This window comes from Ceratotherium simum, chromosome 6 (genome assembly GCF_057802395.1).
Source record: "Ceratotherium simum simum isolate JZ-2026a chromosome 6, ASM5780239v1, whole genome shotgun sequence".
In the NCBI taxonomy this organism is placed as follows: domain Eukaryota; kingdom Metazoa; phylum Chordata; class Mammalia; order Perissodactyla; family Rhinocerotidae; genus Ceratotherium; species Ceratotherium simum.
The window spans coordinates 62,534,596-62,551,591 of NC_141905.1; the positions used below are offsets into that span (position 1 = coordinate 62,534,596).

Consider the following 16,996-nt stretch of genomic DNA (forward strand, 5'->3'; position numbering starts at 1 on the left):
ATGGTATTCTTAATTTCTCTTTCAGCTACTTCGTTGTTAGTGTACAGAAATGCAACTGATTTTTGTATGTTGATTTTGTATCCTGCAACTTTACCATATTCGTTTATTACTTCTAAAAGTTTTCTGGTGGATTCTTTGGGGTTTTCTATATATAAAATCATGTCATCTGCAAATAGTGACAGTTTCACTTCTTCCTTTCCAATTTGGATCCCTTTTATTTCTTTCTCTTGCCTGATTGCTCTGGCTAGGACTTCCAGTACTATGTTAAATAGGAGTGGTGAGAGTGGGCATCCTTGTCTGGTTCCTGTTCTTAGAGGGATGGCTTTCAGTTTTTCACCATTGAGGATGATATTAGCTGTGGGTTTCTCATATATGGTCTTTATTATGTTGAGGTACTTTCCTTCTATACCCATTTTATTCAGAGTTTTTATCATAAATGGATGCTGTATCTTGTCAAATGCTTTCTCTGCATCTATTGAGATGATCATGTGATTTTTATTCTTCATTTTATTAATGTGGTGTATTACGTTGATTGATTTGCGAATGTTAAACCATCCCTGCATCCCTGGAATAAATCCCACTTGATCATGGTGTATAATCTTTTTCACGTATTGTTGTATGCGATTTGCTAGTATTTTATTGAGGATTTTTGCATCGATGTTCATCAGTGATATTGACCTGTAATTTTCTTTTTTTGTGTTGTCCTTGTCTGGTTTTGGTATCAGGGTAATGTCAGCTTCGTAGAATGAGTTAGGGAGCTTCCCCCGCTCCTCAATTTTTTGGAAGAGTTTGAGAAGGATAGGTATTAAGTCTTCTTTGAATGTTTGGTAGAATTCACCAGGGAAGCCGTCTGGTCCTGGACTTTTATTTTTGGGGAGGTTTTTGATTACTGTTTCGATCTCCTTACTGGTGATTGGTCTATTCAAATTCTCTACTTCTTCTTGATCCAGTTTTGGAAGGTTGTATGATTCTAAGAATTTATCCATTTCTTCCAGATTGTCGAATTGGTTGGCATATAGCTTTTCATAGTATTCTCTTATAATCTTTTGTATTTCTGAGGTGTCTGTTGTAACCTCTCCTCTTTCATTTCTGATTTTACTTATTTGTGCCTTCTCTCTTTTTTTCTTGGTGAGTCTAGCTAAAGGTTTGTCAATTTTGTTGATCTTTTCAAAGAACCAGCTCTTGGTTTTATTAATTTTTTCTAGTGTTTTTTTGGTCTCTATTTCATTAATTTCTGCTCTGATTTTTATTATTTCCCTTCTTCTACTGATTTTGGGCTTTGTTTGTTCTTCTTTTTCCAGTTCCTTCAGGTGCATTGTTAGATTGTTTATTTGAGATTTTTCTTGTTTGTTGAGATAGGCCTGTATCGCTATAAACTTCCCTCTTAGAACTGCTTTTGCTGTATCCCATAAATTCTGGCATGTCGTATTTTCATTTTCATTTGTCTCCAGGTATTTTTGATTTCTTCTTTGATTTCTTCGTTAACCCAGTCGTTGTTCAGTAGCATTTTGTTTAATCTCCACGTATTTGTGGCTTTTCTGATTTTCTTCCTATAGTTGATTTCTAGTTTCATACCGTTGTGGTCAGAAAAGATGCTTGGTATTATTTCAATCTTCTTAAATTTATGGAGACTTGTTTTGTGGCCTAATATGTGATCAATCCTGGAGAATGTTCCATGTGCCTTTGAAAAGAACGTGTATTCTTCGGTTTTTGGATGGAATGCTCTGTATATATCTACTAGGTCCATCTGTTGTAGTGTGTCGTTTAAGGCCCATGTTTCCTTATTGATCTTCTGTTTGGATGATCTATCCGTTGGTGTAAGTGGAGTGTTAAAGTCCCCTACTATTATTGTGTTACTGTCTATTTCTGTTTTTATGTCTGTTAATAATTTCTTTATATATTTAGGTGCACCTACATTGGGTGCGTACATATTTACAAGTGTTATATCCTCTTGTTGGATTGTTCCCTTGATCATTATGTAATGCCCTTCTTTGTCTCTTTTTACAGTCTTTGTTTTAAAGTCTATTTTGTCTGATATGAGTACTGCTACCCCAGCTTTCTTTTCATTGCCATTTGCGTGGAGTATCTTTTTCCATCCCTTCACTTTCAGTTTGTGAGTGTCTTTAGGTCTGAACTGTGTCTCTTGTATGCAGCATATATAAGGCAGAGATTGAGACCATTTGAGTCATAATAATCCTGGAGAATGTTAGAATAAGTATTCTTCCCCAAGGAAATAAGGATTGTAGATGTAATTGTGACTGACTAGTCACTTTGTACGTTGTACCTTATCTCTTTTGTGTGATGTTAAGCTGATGTTCAAGGAAAGGGGGATAGCAATTCGTGTTAGACATGGCCTGGCCATCCCTTTTAGTCCTTTTGGTGGGTCAAGGAGGGAGTCATTTGTACTGGAAAGACTCTAAAACAGCATCTTCTCCAGGAACATTGCTCTTGGCAGAAACAATTTATATATTCAGTCAACAAATATTTCTTGAGCACTTAATGTGCACCAGACACTGAACTAGGTATTAGGGACCTAGTTTTTAAGGAGACTGACACAGTTCCTGTCCTCATAAGTTTATGGTCTAGTGGGCTGGTGATTTGAGAAGCTCTGGAATTTGAGTGGACAGCTGGGCCCTGGTTTGCAGTTTGCCCAGCTTCTACATGTGACCTCAGGAAATTGCTGTATGCCCTGATGTGCTGAAAGAAGTTCTAGGATGGTCAGAAGAATAGCAGTGGTGTTCGTCTGCATTGTCTATCCCACCCCCACCCTCTACCCTAGCCCTGGCTGCCTGGCAGTAACCAAATGCATGGCAGCTTTATTAGCTGCTTTAGAGCCTTGGATGTCTTAGGGCTCGAGTAGTCCATTTATATTCATCTTTGATTAATCAGTCTGTGCATCTCAGAACTGAACTGACTAAAGTCGTACCGTAGGATAAGATATTAATGGCTGATTGCCTTTCTAATAAAATTCAGCTTCTAATAAAATTTTCTAATAAAATTCAGCTCTCAGGCTTGGGTTCTGATACAGTTGTTAGGATTTTGAAGTCTAGGGGCACAAAACAAAGAATTTAATAGCTGTTTAGCTAAGGTGCTAAAAGAATGAAGGAAGTCGTTTTCTATAGCTCAGTTCTAATAGTCCCAGTTCAAAAATAACATAAGCATTTTTAGTAGCAACCCATCAGCCCAAAGGGTTCATGTGAGGAAAGAAGTGTTAAAACCCATGTAAGTTTGGCTAGGATTTGCCTTCAAATTAGTTGGAACATCCCATCATATATTTATCTTTTGAATCCCAGAGAAAGCACCTTTGTTTAGAAGTAGGCCTTGAGGGCCGGCCCCGTGGCTTGGCGGTTAGGTGCGTGCGCTCCGCTGCCAGCGGCCCGGGTTCGGGTCCCGGGTGCGCACCGAGGCACCGCTCCTCCGGCCATGCTGGGGCCGCGTCCCACATACAGCAACTAGAAGGATGTGCAGCTATGACAGACAACTATGTACTGGGGCTTTGGGGGAAAAATAAATAAATAAAATCTTTAAAAAAAAAAAAAGTAGGCCTTGGGAACCTTGGGTCCTCAGAGAGAATGCCCTTTAGAAAAAGGCATTTTTCCTTAGGAAGAGTATTCGTAGGATTTTCAAGAGTAGAAAGAGATAGTGAGGCAGTGAAGCAATTAAACAGTGGTTAAGATCTTTCTAAAAGAGAAAGTTGGAGTGGATGTTGGAGTACAAATGTATCCCACAAAAAGACCTGTGACCTCTCATTTGCTTGATAACTTATTGTGTTCTGAATTTAAAATGCAGTTCTTTCTCCTTTGCTTCTTTTTTCTGGGATGAGTCTACATCCAAGGTACATCATTAATATCTACTATAGCCAAACACTTTTTGTGCCCAGGCCTGGTGACTCTGGCAGAGGATCCTTGTTCCCTCTGGCCCAAGAAGAGAAGTTCTTGGTTCAGCCCACCTGGACAGAAGCATTGTGAGGAAAATAGTCAAGAGAAAATGCATTTCTGTTTCCAGAATCCAAGTATGGCTCGTTAATCCTCCCAGGTCAGCCCAAGTTTAGTGTCTTAGTCTCATTTCAGAGGTTTTAGAGACTCATTCTGTTCTCTAAGTTCTCTGTAAGGAAGGGAGTGAGCAGTGGCTGCATTTGGTAGAACTCTTTGGTGTTTAGAGAATGGGAGATGTTGCCAGACTCTTGAGTGGTCCTAGGTATGCTACAGGCTCAAGAGTCAACAAAACTGGGTTGTGTGCATGCAGTAACAGAAGGCAGAGAGTGAGAAATATTTATGTTGGTGGTAGTCTTCCTCTAAAAGCTCCAAAAGGAGGGAAAAAGTTGGCTTGCTTCCCTACCAGAGGTTGTTTTAGTGCTATCTAGACTGTGAGTTCATCTCCATTTCCTCTTTACCTAATTCGTGTCAGGACATTTAAGCAGGTCAATTGATGGTGAATTTTTTTGAATTTTTATTTTGAAATAATTTTAAAGTTACAGAAATGTTGTAAGAATAATACAGAGGTCTCCCATATACCCTTTTGCTACTTGTTTTTATTATTCTCCTCTCTATACATACACATATACATATGTTTATAAAATTTTTTCTAAACCATTTACGAGTAGGTTATATACATCATAACCTTTTATCCCTCAATACTTCAGTGTATATTTCCTAAGAACAAGGATATTCTCTTACATAATCTTTAGTACAGTTATCAAATTCAAGAAATTTAACATTGATACAATACTTTACTAGTTGTATTCCAATTTGTCAATTGTCCCAATAATAAACTTTTTAATGTTTTCTTTTTTTTCTCCTTCAGTCAAGGATCACATATTGTATTTAGTTGTCATGTTTCTTTAGTCTCTTTCAGTCTGGAGCAGTTCTTCAGCCTTTCTTTTTCCTTCATGGCGTTGACATTTTTTATGAATACAGGCCAATTTTTTCTTTCTTTCCCGCCTTCCTTCCCCCTTTCCTTCCTTCCCCCTTTCCTTCCTTCCTTCCTCCCTCCCTCCCTCCCTCCCTCCCTCCCTCCCTTTTCTCTCTCCCTCTTTTTCTCTCTCTCTCTCCCTCTCTTTCTCTCTCTCTCTCTCTCTTTCTTTCTGAGAATGGTCCACATTTTGGAGTTTGTCTGACGTTTCCTCATGGTTAGATTCAGGTTATATGTGTCTGGCATGACTTTATATGCCACTACTGATAATAGTGTCTTTCTCAGGATATCATACGTGGAGGTACCCCTCATTAGTGATAATTAATTTTGATCACCTTGTCAAGGTGTAACTTTGATTCTCCACTGGATAGATACTATTTTCCCCTGGGACTTATAATCAATCTGTGGGGAGACACTTTAAGACCAAATTTTGCTCCTCATTAAACTTTCCCCCCCAAAATTTATCATACGTTGATGATTTTTGTCTGAACCATTTTCCGGTTGCAGTGATGGTAAATTTTGAGTAATTGCTTAAAATACCTGTTCTTAAAGGACTTGTTATTAGGTGTGGACGTGAACTGTCTTCCTAGCTTGCTTGTGTTAAGAGTTTCTCTTCTTTTTAAGAAACACAATTGCATGCCCTAAAGGTCTGTATTTCTTTGTGGCTTTGGTGATGCTGTTTTTTAAAAATATCTAGTGACTAAAAAGAGTTTTGAAAATTGGGAAAAGGTTTATCTCAGTGAGGGTTGACTAGGGGCTTGGGAATTTCCTAGAATATGGCAACATCACCCAGTGGAATTTGTTCTCCACTCAACCAACAGCATAAATGCTTCCTCCTCTAAGCCGGACTGGGAACAGCCATGTGAAGCTGATTCTCTTCTCTTTTTTTTCTTTCCCTCTCCCTTTAATAAGTGGGATAGCAATATGAATTCATCATCATATTTCAACTTTTATTCTCAAATCTGTTTTAAAAGCCTGATTGGGCTCATTAAGAACGTCTACTTCAGCTTTTAAAAATCTGTGAAGTTTGGAAATTCCCATTGTCCAGAGCTTTAAGAGAGGAAGGGTTGGAAAAGCATTTCCCCATTCTTATTTACTATCACTCTTTCTCTCTTTCCCTCTTTTTTCTTTGCATTTTTCCTTTTGCCTCTCCTTTCTTTTCATTCCTTTGAAGGATCTGATCAATATGCATGACTGAGCCTCCTTAAGAAAAGAAAAGGCAGAGAGAGAAAGGTTTTGCTCTTGAGTCTCAGGTTCTTTGCTGTTACTATTGTGGAGAGTGGGCTAATGATATGACATTAGTAATGAAAGCCTTATCAGCCATCAGTTATGTTTTGTTGAGGAAACTTTGCCCATGGTAAATTAAAAAAGAGAGATAAGTTAGGAAAAATAGATAGGTAACTAACTAAAGAGGCAGAAAGTAAGGAGGAATGAACACAAATGAGCAGAGGAAAAGGGCTTGTGATGGGGGTACAGGAGTAGGAGGGAAGGACCAAGAATACCAAGCTGTTAAAATAGGAAAATGGGTGTCAGCTCTAACATTTACCCTTACCCAGTCCAGTGTTTGGGCTTTCCCATTTCAGTAGAGTTTGCTGCGAGGTAGGGAGAGGTGGGTGAATGAAGTGGTCCCATCCTTGACTCCTTGGATCCATCCACCCAGAACTGAAGGGTTTTAAGCTGTGTAATAAGTTGACTTGATAGCCTGATCCTAGTAGGTTGGAGTGGAAGAGGCTACTAAGTGATGCATTTTGGGCAGCTATCATTAATAGTTATTTTTAACCTCCCATTTCAGTCCCTTCATTGTTCAGGCTCCACTGGCTACCATGAGAGCAGTCAAAATTAGCAACTATATAAAATGAAGTACCTCTTGTCTCTCCAGTCACTTCCAAAATAAACAAGGAGTAATACTGTCCGTATTTTGTCTCACTTTACTGTGAAGGCTACCAATAGAGGAAGCATGGATTAGTGTGTAGTGATTTCTAGGCTCTGCCCTCTGGACAGATTCCCCTCTGAGTGCTGCAGCTGAGTGACAGGACCATGTGGCAGGAGTGCAGCTGGAAGTATATCATCGGCAGATTTGGGTTGGGTAAATATAGCAGGAGCAGGATGTCAGTGTGGGAGATGGATTGTTCTGGGAAAGGAAGTGTTGTCTTTCGTCTGAGAAACAATTTCCTGTACTTCTGGGACTCTTGCTTTCTTTTTTTTTTTTCAGGGCAGAACAGGAGTTGGCAGGGGTTGGGTACACTTGCTGTATTCTATCTCTGGGAGTCTGTCTGTTCCTACATTTAAAGTTGGGAGTAGAAATCAGATCTATTTCAGCCAGTTAGGAAATGGACCCAATAAATAGCTATACCCATGCCTTAAAGTTCACTTTTTACAGTCTTAAAGCACATACCTGCATAGAGCCTCCTTTTAAAAAGTAACCATTCTTTTAGTAAAACAGGTTGAGAGACAAAAATAATTATACAAAGAAAATCAGCTCTATTGAAAGTCAGACATGAGGCACCAGCTGGCAGGAAACAGCTGGGATGTTTCTGGAGGCTAGACTCTTCCACACCAGAACTTAACTCTTCAAGCTATCTCTGTTATCTAAGCTACTTAAAATGACTGCCTACCTACCAACAATCTGTGTAAGAGACTAAATCCACTAAATTATGTGATATTTTACAATTGAGTAGAACTTTACAATTTATAAAGTGATTTTGCAAATATTTTTTACTTTTTAAAAATACCCTTTTTATTTTAGAATAGATTTAGATTTATAGAGAAGTTATAAAGAGGTTCTCATGTACCGCACACCAAGTTTCCCCTCTTATTGACATCTTACATTAGTATGGTACATTTGTCACAATTAACGAACCAGTATTGATATGTTATATTAACTAAAGTCCATACTTTATTCAAATTTCCTTGGTTTTTACCCAGTGGCTTTTTGTGTCCCAGAATCCCATCCAGGATACCACATTACATTGAGTTGTCATGTCTCCTTAGGCTCTTCTTGGCTGTGACAGTTTGTGTATATTTTTTTCATTTGAGTTTCATAACAACCCACAAAATAGACTGGGTCTTTATTTGTATCCCTGTTTTACAGATAAAACTCAGGCTCCAGAAAGGTTATCTAATATGTTCAAAGTTACACAGTTAGTAAATCTACTATTAAAATGTGATTATGATTTGGAAAAAGGCAATGCAGTAACTATTTTGTTTTTTATGTGGATGAAGGCAGAACTATAGCTAAACTTCAGGTGGACCATTTGCAGAAGAACAAGAGACAGAGGTGAATGTAGCTTACTTGTTTCTGGACCTTCGTATCTAACCTGGATACAAATTAACATTATTATTTTAATCACAATTCCATGGAGAACACCTTTTCTCTTTGTGATTCTGCTATGTCTACCAAAGGAGCTGATCCCAGGGAATCCTGGGCTGCCTGTCCAGTCAACCTTGTTCTCTAGCAGCAGACTTCAGGCTGCTCACTGGTCCCTGTTGTTAGACACCCGGGTTCAATAGGAAGGCCCACTGAAAACATGGCAAACGCACTAACAGAAGCAGGCTGTTTCTGGTGTGTATGGAGATAACCATCTGGGAATAAAGCACATGGGTTTTTTATAGTTCTAGTGTCTAGTTGGGCAGGCTGAAGTTCTGGCTTGGGGTTAGGAGAGTCACAGAACTGTAGTGCTGTGAGGTAGTAGAAAAATAAAAAATCCAACAAGAACATGGCAATTACTGGCTCTGAATGCTCTACCCAGAGGGATAAGTGACGGGAAGGGGTAAGAGGAGCTCAAGTAGTATGTTACTGATGATTCTAGATACTATTAAAAGATCATCTCAGGGTGATGGAAACTATGGGGCTACAAACCATCAGATCTTAAGGGAAGGATAGCACTTCTTGCCTAGAGAAGTAGTCGTAAGGATTGTACCTGGATCCTAAAGGGCAACTTCTTTAAAGTGCTCCAACTTAAGCTGACAGGGTAAGCAGTTTATTGATACCATTAACGGCAACTTTTATTAGAGCAGTTTGTTTCTTTTAAGTTATGGGAAGGGGATACTTCTCAGTTTATGCTTTTATGACAAATAGCTGTGAGCATAGAGGCTGGTTTGGAACCCCTTGGTAGTGACTGACTTGCCCTCTTTGGTTAATTCTGAGGCTGAGAAAAGCCTGATTTTTTTTTTCTCCAAAAGGAAGCTATGGAAACAGCAATGAGTAAAACAATGAAGAAGAGCTTCAAGAAGTTCTTGTATATTGTGTATCTTCATGGCATCATGGCGTGGGTTGGAGACAGGGTAGCTATTATAAACCACCAATTATAGGAGTCTTTTTATTTTTTTTTATCTTTTTTTGTGTGTGTGTGAGGAAGATCAGCCCTGAGCTAACATCCATGCCAATCCGCCTCTTTTTGCTGAGGAAGACTGGCCCTGAGCTAACATCCATGCCCATCTTCCTCTACTTTTATGTGGGACGCCACCACAGCATGGCCTGACAAGTGGTGTGTCAGTATGCGCCTGGGATCTGAAACCCGGGCCGCCAGCAGCAGAGCACGCGCACTTAACCACTTCGCCATGGGGCCGGCCCCAATAGGAGTCTTTAAATTAAGGGCGTGGATAACTGAGGCCTTCTCCCAGGAGAGTAGGAGGTTATTGATGAGAGCAAAAATGACAACAGGTATTAAACATCATAGGATAAACCCCGTACTCTGAAAATGCTTTTGCTTCAACAGTTTGAAAGAGAAAATGTGAAAGACAAAGTAACAATATGAAGAAAGGGGGCCAGCCAGGTGGCACAAGCGGTTAGGTGCGCACACTCCGCTGCGGCGGCCCAGGGTTCGCTGGTTCGGATCCCAGACACGCACTGATCCACCGCTTAGCGGGCCGTGCTGTGTCGGTGTCCCACATAAAGTGGAGGAAGATGGGCACGGATGTTGGCCCAGGGCTGGTCTTCCTCAGCAAAAAAAGAGGAGGATTGGCAGATGTTAGCTCAGTGGCTGATCTTCCTCACAAAAAAAACCAAAAAACAATATGAAGAATGACTATTCAAAGTGCTTCTACTAGAAAATCCCATCCATTGGTGAGATTTAAGCTGTCCTTAGGCAGGGGAAAAGACTGGGAGAGGATCTCTTGTTCAAAATGCAAGAGAGGAGAATGTGTTTCCAGAGAACTCGGCATTGAGCTTTGATGGAGAAGGGAGAAATGTCTTATTGTTGTCTTGCGTAATGTGAAATCTTCATGAAGTCTCAACAGATGTAGAGTTTCCAAGGAGTTTGTGGCCAGCTGAAGAAGCTCCAGTTCAGTGAGCCTCAGTGGCAGTAGAAAACAGAGATGGCTAACTGACATTTCTGCTTCAGGGAAACCAGTTTTAGTGAGTGGAAAGCTACCAGGTGTACTTGACTTTTGCTAGAATCCAAAGTGATCCCTTTACACCATGGCCTGAGGTGACTGCTTGTCTCTACAAAAGCTACAGAGGAGACACCACAGGCTTTAAGTGGAACTTGTTTATGGTTTCCCAGAAGGGAAGCCCATATCCTGTTAAAGCACTTTAGAAAAATAAAGTAGTGGGCCGGCCCCGTGGCTTAGTGGTTAAGAGCGCGCGCTCCGCTTCTGGCGGCCCGGGTTCGGATCCCGGGCGCGCACCGACGCACCGCTTCTCTGGCCATGCTGAGGCCGCATCCCACATACAGCAACTAGAAGGATGTGCAGCTATGACATACAACAATCTGCTGGGACTTTGGGGGGAAAAATAAATAAAATCTTTAAAAAAAAAAAAGAAAAATAAAGTAGAATTAGAGATAAGAGAATCTTTAGTTTTCAAGAGCTTTTAAAAAAAATTGTGGTAAAATTCATATAACATAAAATAAACCATTTTAAAGTGAACAATTCAGGGCCGGCCCCGTGGCTTAGCGGTTAAGTGCCTGCGCTCTGCTGCTGGCGGCCCGGGTTCGGATGTGGCACACCGACACACCACTTCTCCGGCCATGCTGAGGCTGCGTCCCAGATACAGCAACTAGAAGGATGTGCAACTGTGACATACAACTATCTACTGGGGCTTTGGGGAAAAGAAAATAAATAAATAAAATTATTAAAAAAATAATAAAGTGAATAATTCAGTGGCGTTTAGCACATTCATAATGTTTTACAACCACCACCTCTATCTAGTTCTAAAACATTTTCATCACCCCAAAAGGAAACCCTGTACCCATTAAGCAGTTACTTCCCCTTCTCCCTTCCCTCCAACTCCTGGCAACCACCGGTCTATATTCTGTCTCTATGGATTTACCTATTCTGGATATTTAATATAAATAGAATCATATAATATGTGACTTTTTGTATCTGGCTTCTTTCACTTAGTATAGTGTTTTGAAGATTCATCCATGTTGTAGCATAAATCAGTACTTTATTCCTTATTATGGCTGAATAATATTCCATTGTGTGTATATACCACAATTTGTCCATTCATCCATTGATGGAAATTTGGACTGTTTCTGCCTTTTGGTTGTTGTGAATAGGGCTGCTAGGAATATGTGTGTACATGTATTTGAGTACCTGTTTTCCTTTTTTTTTTTTTTTGGAGGAAGATCAGCCCTGAGCTAACATCCATGCCAATCCTCCTCTTTTTGCTGAGGAAGACAGGCCCTGAGCTAACATCTATTGCCAGTCCTCCTCCTTTTTTTCCCTTTTTCTCCCCAAAGCCCAGTAGATAGTTGTATGTCATAGTTGCACATCCTTCTACTTGCCGTATGTGGGACGCCGCCTCAGCATGGCCAGAAAAGCGGTGCGTCGGTGCGCGCTGGGGGTCAGAACCTGGGCCGCCGGTAGTGGAGCGCGCACACTTAACCGCTAAGCCATGGGGCTAGCCCCGAGTACCTGTTTTCAATTCTTTTGGATATATACCTAGGAGTGGAATTACTGGGTCATTTGGTAAGTCTATGTTTAACTTTTTGAGGAACTGCCAAACTATTTTCCACAGTGGTTGAACCATTTTACAGTCCCAGCAGCAATGTGTGGGGGTTCCAGTTTCTCCGTGTCGTTACCAACACTTGGATTTGCCTTTTTGTTGTTGTTTTTTTATTATAGCTTCAAAATCTTTTGAGACTGGATAGCACTTTGATGATAAAACTCCTTCCAGTCCTTATGGATCTCCTGGCATGCTTCTCTTGAAGTAACTGGATGGCTCTTCTAGGCCAAATAAGGTATTGAGGTTCTAGCTTTTCTGCTAAAGAATGACTTTCTTCCAAAGTCTGAAGCAGTGATCACAGCTGATACGGATTGCCTAGACAAAGTTGAAATCTGACTTGCCAAAAAAAAGAGTGTTGGTTACACTTTGGGTCTCTAGAGTAGATGGCCATAATTCTGGTTTCCTTTGTCATTAGAATCTTGGACCAGGCAATGGGCTGGGTCTTGCTGACTATACTAGAGGCTCAGTTTGCTTGCAGATTACCAGCTTATTCTCCTGCTTGCTGAATAACCTTCTAGAGAGGGGGTTAACTCTAATTCCTGATGAGTAACTAGTTTTTTTAAGGGGCTGTATAACCTGATTTCAGTTGTTACTCCATTACTACTTATATGAGATTACATACAGATATTAAAACTCTAATGTTCCCATTTCTTTGCTGTCTGGTAGGATGGTTTCTTTTCGTGTCTTCTGCATCAAATTATTGAGTTCCTAAATGCTTTTTTCCTACGTTCTCTTTTTTAGTCCATCAATTTCTACTTCTTGTGTCTATATATTTTGTGATTTATCTAATATTAGTCACTGTGGTTAATGTTTTAGTATGTCTTATCTAAATTTGTTTTTCTTTTGTGAAAATTACTTTCTTTTTTTTTTTTTTTTCTTGTGAGGAAAGTTTGCCCTAAGCTAACATCCATTACCAATCTTCCTCTTTTTTTTGCTTGCAAAAGATTAGCCTTGGGCTAATATCTGTGCCAGTCTTCCTCTATTTTGTATGTGAGAAGCCTTCACAACATGGCTGATGAGTGGAGTAGGTCTGCGCCCGGGATCCAAACCTGCACTGCTGAAGGGGAGCACTCGGGACTTTAACCACTCGGCCACAGGGCCAGCCCCTACTTTGTTCTTGTGGAAGGAGAAAATTGATGCTTGGATCTAGGATGCTTGAATTTCTAGTTCTCTCAGTTTTCTCTATAAATCTAGCTTTGTTTTTTTTCCCTTAAAACTGCTTTCTTCAGTTTATGTGTTGGGTGGTAGAGTTTTCTAACTTTTAGAAAAAATTTTTTTTTTGCTACCATAATGTGTTTGCTGTGTTTTTTCCTTGTAATATTTAAAAATTTTTTTTTAAATTTTTATTTGTTTATTTATTTTTTTCCCCCAAAGCCCCAGTAGATAGTTGTATGTCATAGTTGCACATCCTTCTAGTTGCTGTATGTGGGACACGGCCTCAGAATGGCCAGAGAAGCAGTACGTCGGTGCGCACCTGGGATCCGAACCTGGGCCGCCAGCAGCGGAGCGTGCGCACTTGACCGCTAAGCCACGGGGCTGGCCCCCTTGTAATATTTTAAACCAGAGTACATTTCGGTGTTGATTGCTTCCCTTGGTTGCTTTTTCTTTTAATGAGTTTGGACCAGTTTTCAAAGTAAACAGAAAATTGTAGCCTCTACTATACCCACCCCCTCTACACCCCCTCCAACACACACTGGTGTTGTGTTTGCAAATGCATCCTAACCATTTGATCAAAGTCAGGCTTTGAATAAGGCTTTATAGTCAGGTGTAGTTGAATGACAGGTATGTCTGGATTTGATCTTGAGAGATTTGGGGATGTAAAAGTATGAGGGTTTTTTTCTCTCTCTCTTCCAGTAATGTACTGTGGTCTATAATAGGTTGAGTTGTAACATTCATTAAACCACTCCTCACATTCCTGTTTTCAAAGCTTATCAGGATGACTTTGATTTAGTTATTTGGAACCAAAAAGGCAGTTTGTGGAGTTTGGTGTGGAGCTGTGGAGCAGTAATATATCAGAGATCAGACTTAGGTCCCAGTGGGATTATTCCTTGGGATTTATTTGCCTGGAAGTACACACAGGAGCCAAATAGTATGTATGGAAAGATTTGCTGGAATGCAAATTGGACACATTTTGTTGGGACCTGTAGGGGATTTTCACTGCTTCATAATTTTTCAAAGGTTTGTTATACATCAGACAGTCACTGCCTCTTCTTTAAATCTTTAAATCCCCCCTCTTTTTCCTGTTGTAAAGGTCAGATTTTTTTTGACAACTGTGTGCAGGAACAAGATTTGCTAAATCCCTTCATTTCTATTCATACAAATATCGGCATTCAGTGAACATCAGTTATCCCAGCATTTAGAGGTAAGGAAAACTCAGGGAGAATCTTGTGAATCTTGGCTTAGTGCCAGGCATATATCTTTGGGGATAAGTTTGCTGCCTCAACTTTAACCTTTGTCTGCTCTGATATAGGACAATACCCTCACAGTGGCTTTCATGTGAAACGTACCCTTAACTAACCCTGTGTCTATGGCTGTAGTATAGATAATATAATTAGTGCGAGGGAACTGTGTTGGACTCTTCTGATGGGGCCTCTTTGACTGTGACAATCCTTAGATTAGTGTTGGAAGAGAAGGACAATTCATTCCCTCCAATGGAGCCTCTTCTTTAGCCTTATTTAGCTTTTAATGGTACCTTGGGCAGCAGACCACTTTTCATTTGAAGATGATTCTTTTCCTCACCCAGTAGATGAAATCATGATGTTACCATATAGTACAGTTCCCCATCCAACTTGTTTAGTTTGATGTTATGTTATCATGTTATTTATTGCTATGTAACAAATTACTCTAAAACTTAGCAACTTAAAACTTTTTTTTATTATTTCACACAGTTTCTGAGTGTCAGGAATCTGGGAGCTGCTTAGCTAGTGGTTCTGGCTTAGGTTATCTCATGATGGTTAGCCAGGGCAGCAGTTATTTAAAGTCTTGGCTGGGCTGGAGGATCCATATCCAAGCTCACTAATGTGGTTATTGGTAAGAAGCCTCAGTTTCTCACAGGCTGTTGTCCAGAGGCCTCAGTTCCTCACAATGTTGGCCTCTTCACAGGGTTGCTAACAACATGGCAGCTGGCTTCCCCTAGGTGAATGACACGAGAGCAGAAGCCACACTACCTTTTCTGACCTAGTCTCAGAAGTACGTATCATCACTAATGACATATTGTATTGGTCACCCGGACCAACCCTGATACAATCTGGGAGAAGATTACACAACAGTGTCTAGTCATTGTCACTGGGCATCATCTTGGAGGCTGGCTACACAGGAAGTTAAATGGAAAATTTCAGATGTTCACTTGGACTTAAAGATTAATTTTTTTCCCCATGAAAAATTGTGTTCTCCTCACACACCGCCTCTCTCTGCCTTTTCTCAAACTCGCATATCTCTGAAATTATCCAGGGTGCGTATGGCAAATGTATATGTGAATATTGCTTCCACATGTGAATCTTTCTCTCTATTGCCACCTCAGCCTTAAGTGCTAATAAAAACCCTCTCTTTTTCTAAAGCAAGCCAATAAGCATGATCTCTCCCTTTTTTTTTTTTTGTGAGAAAGATCGGCCCTGAGCTAACATCTGCCAATCCTCCTCTTTTTTTGCTGAGGAAGACCGGTCCCTGGGCTAACATCCATGCCCATCTTCCTCCACTTTATATGGGACGCCGCCACAGCATGGCTTGCCAAGCAGTGCGTTGGTGCGCGCCTGGGATCCGAACCGGTGAACCCCGGACCGACGCAGCGGAGCGCGCGCACTTAACCACTTGTGCCACCTGGCCGGCCCCCTGATCTCTCCCTTTTCTGCTGCTTCCCTTTCCCTTCCTCCCTCTCCCTCTCTTCTCTCTCTGTCTTTTTCTTTTGAGAGGACATCTGTGGCAGCTAGTCCAAGGAACCCTCTCCTCATCAGAACCCCTCAGTTGGATTCAGGTAATCCTTTGTGCTTCCTTAACTCGTTTACCATTGATCCTCTAAAATTTGGTGCAGATAGACTAGAGTGACCAGATTTATGGGGCCATCATGGATCTTCCAGACTGAGATGTGTAATGATGTGAGCTCTTCTTCAGTTCTATCCAGGAGCTCTGAAATGGAGATAAAGGCCTTGTGCATGGAAGATATTTAAAAACTAAATTACTTGTCTGTTACTTGATGGATTTATCTGGTCCTTTGTATACCAGTCAGAAAAGAGCCTGAAGAGTTATTTGCTTTTCTTCACCTTTCTAGGACAAGGAGGTCTATAGTCACAGTGATGAAGAATGCACAGGTTGGGCCGGCCCCGTGGCTTAGCAGTTAAGTGCGCACGCTCTGCTACCGGCGGCCCGGGTTCGGATCCCGGGCACGCACTGACGCACTGCTTCTCCGGCCATGCTGAGGCTGCCTCCCACATACAGCAACTAGAAGGATGTGCAACTATGACATACAACTATCTACTGGGGCTTTGGGGAAAAAAAGGAGGAGGATTGGCAATAGATGTTAGCTCAGAGCTGGTCTTCCTTAGCAAAAAGAGGAGGATTAGCATGGATGTTAGCTCAGGGCTGATCTTCCTCACACACAAAAAATAAATAAATAAAATAAAATAAAATAAAATAAAATAAACCAAAACTCTTAAAAAAAAATGCACAGGTTGATCGTGAAGCTAACCAGGGACACTGTCCTGCCTGCTTAGTGACTATGCGAGCTGTGCTGTTACATTGATATCTTTCCCCTACCTTGGTATATACCAAACCCAAACCTGATAGCAAAAATATCTGTTGTGAAATTGAACTTGTTCAGCTCTTGGGGGGTTAAAATAGCGAATTAGTTTACTTGCTCAAAAATTCCAGAGCATCTTTCGCTTCCTAGGAAACAACCTGAAGCTGTGAATGAATTCTGGCCTTGTATTCCTGTTGCCATTTATTGGCCTAGTAGAAAATTCATACCTGGGAAAATCCATTGGATGCTTTTTTTAGCTTAGGCTGTACAGAACCAGAGAGGATCCAAAATTGCGTTTAACTCTATAGAAGACTATAAACAAAAGTAACAAAGCAGGCAAACGAAAAAAAAAACTTTTCACCATAAAATCACTATTTACCTAACTTTCTGACGTCCTCTAATCC

General features: G+C 40.6%; 1 protein-coding gene across 9 annotated transcripts in view; it reads left to right on the forward strand.

The window, feature by feature from the left end:
- Window positions 1–16,996, forward strand: part of GBF1 (golgi brefeldin A resistant guanine nucleotide exchange factor 1) — a 118,559-nt gene that overhangs the window by 27,222 nt on the left and 74,341 nt on the right. Inside the window, exon 1 of one of the 9 annotated variants that reach the window (XM_087432509.1) lies at window positions 11,973–12,095. The exons of the other annotated variants lie outside the window; for them this stretch is intronic. The gene's annotated coding sequence lies outside the window, so the exon portion shown is untranslated. Of the gene's footprint in view, window positions 1–11,972; window positions 12,096–16,996 lie in introns of those variants that run through there. 9 annotated transcript variants of the gene reach the window in all.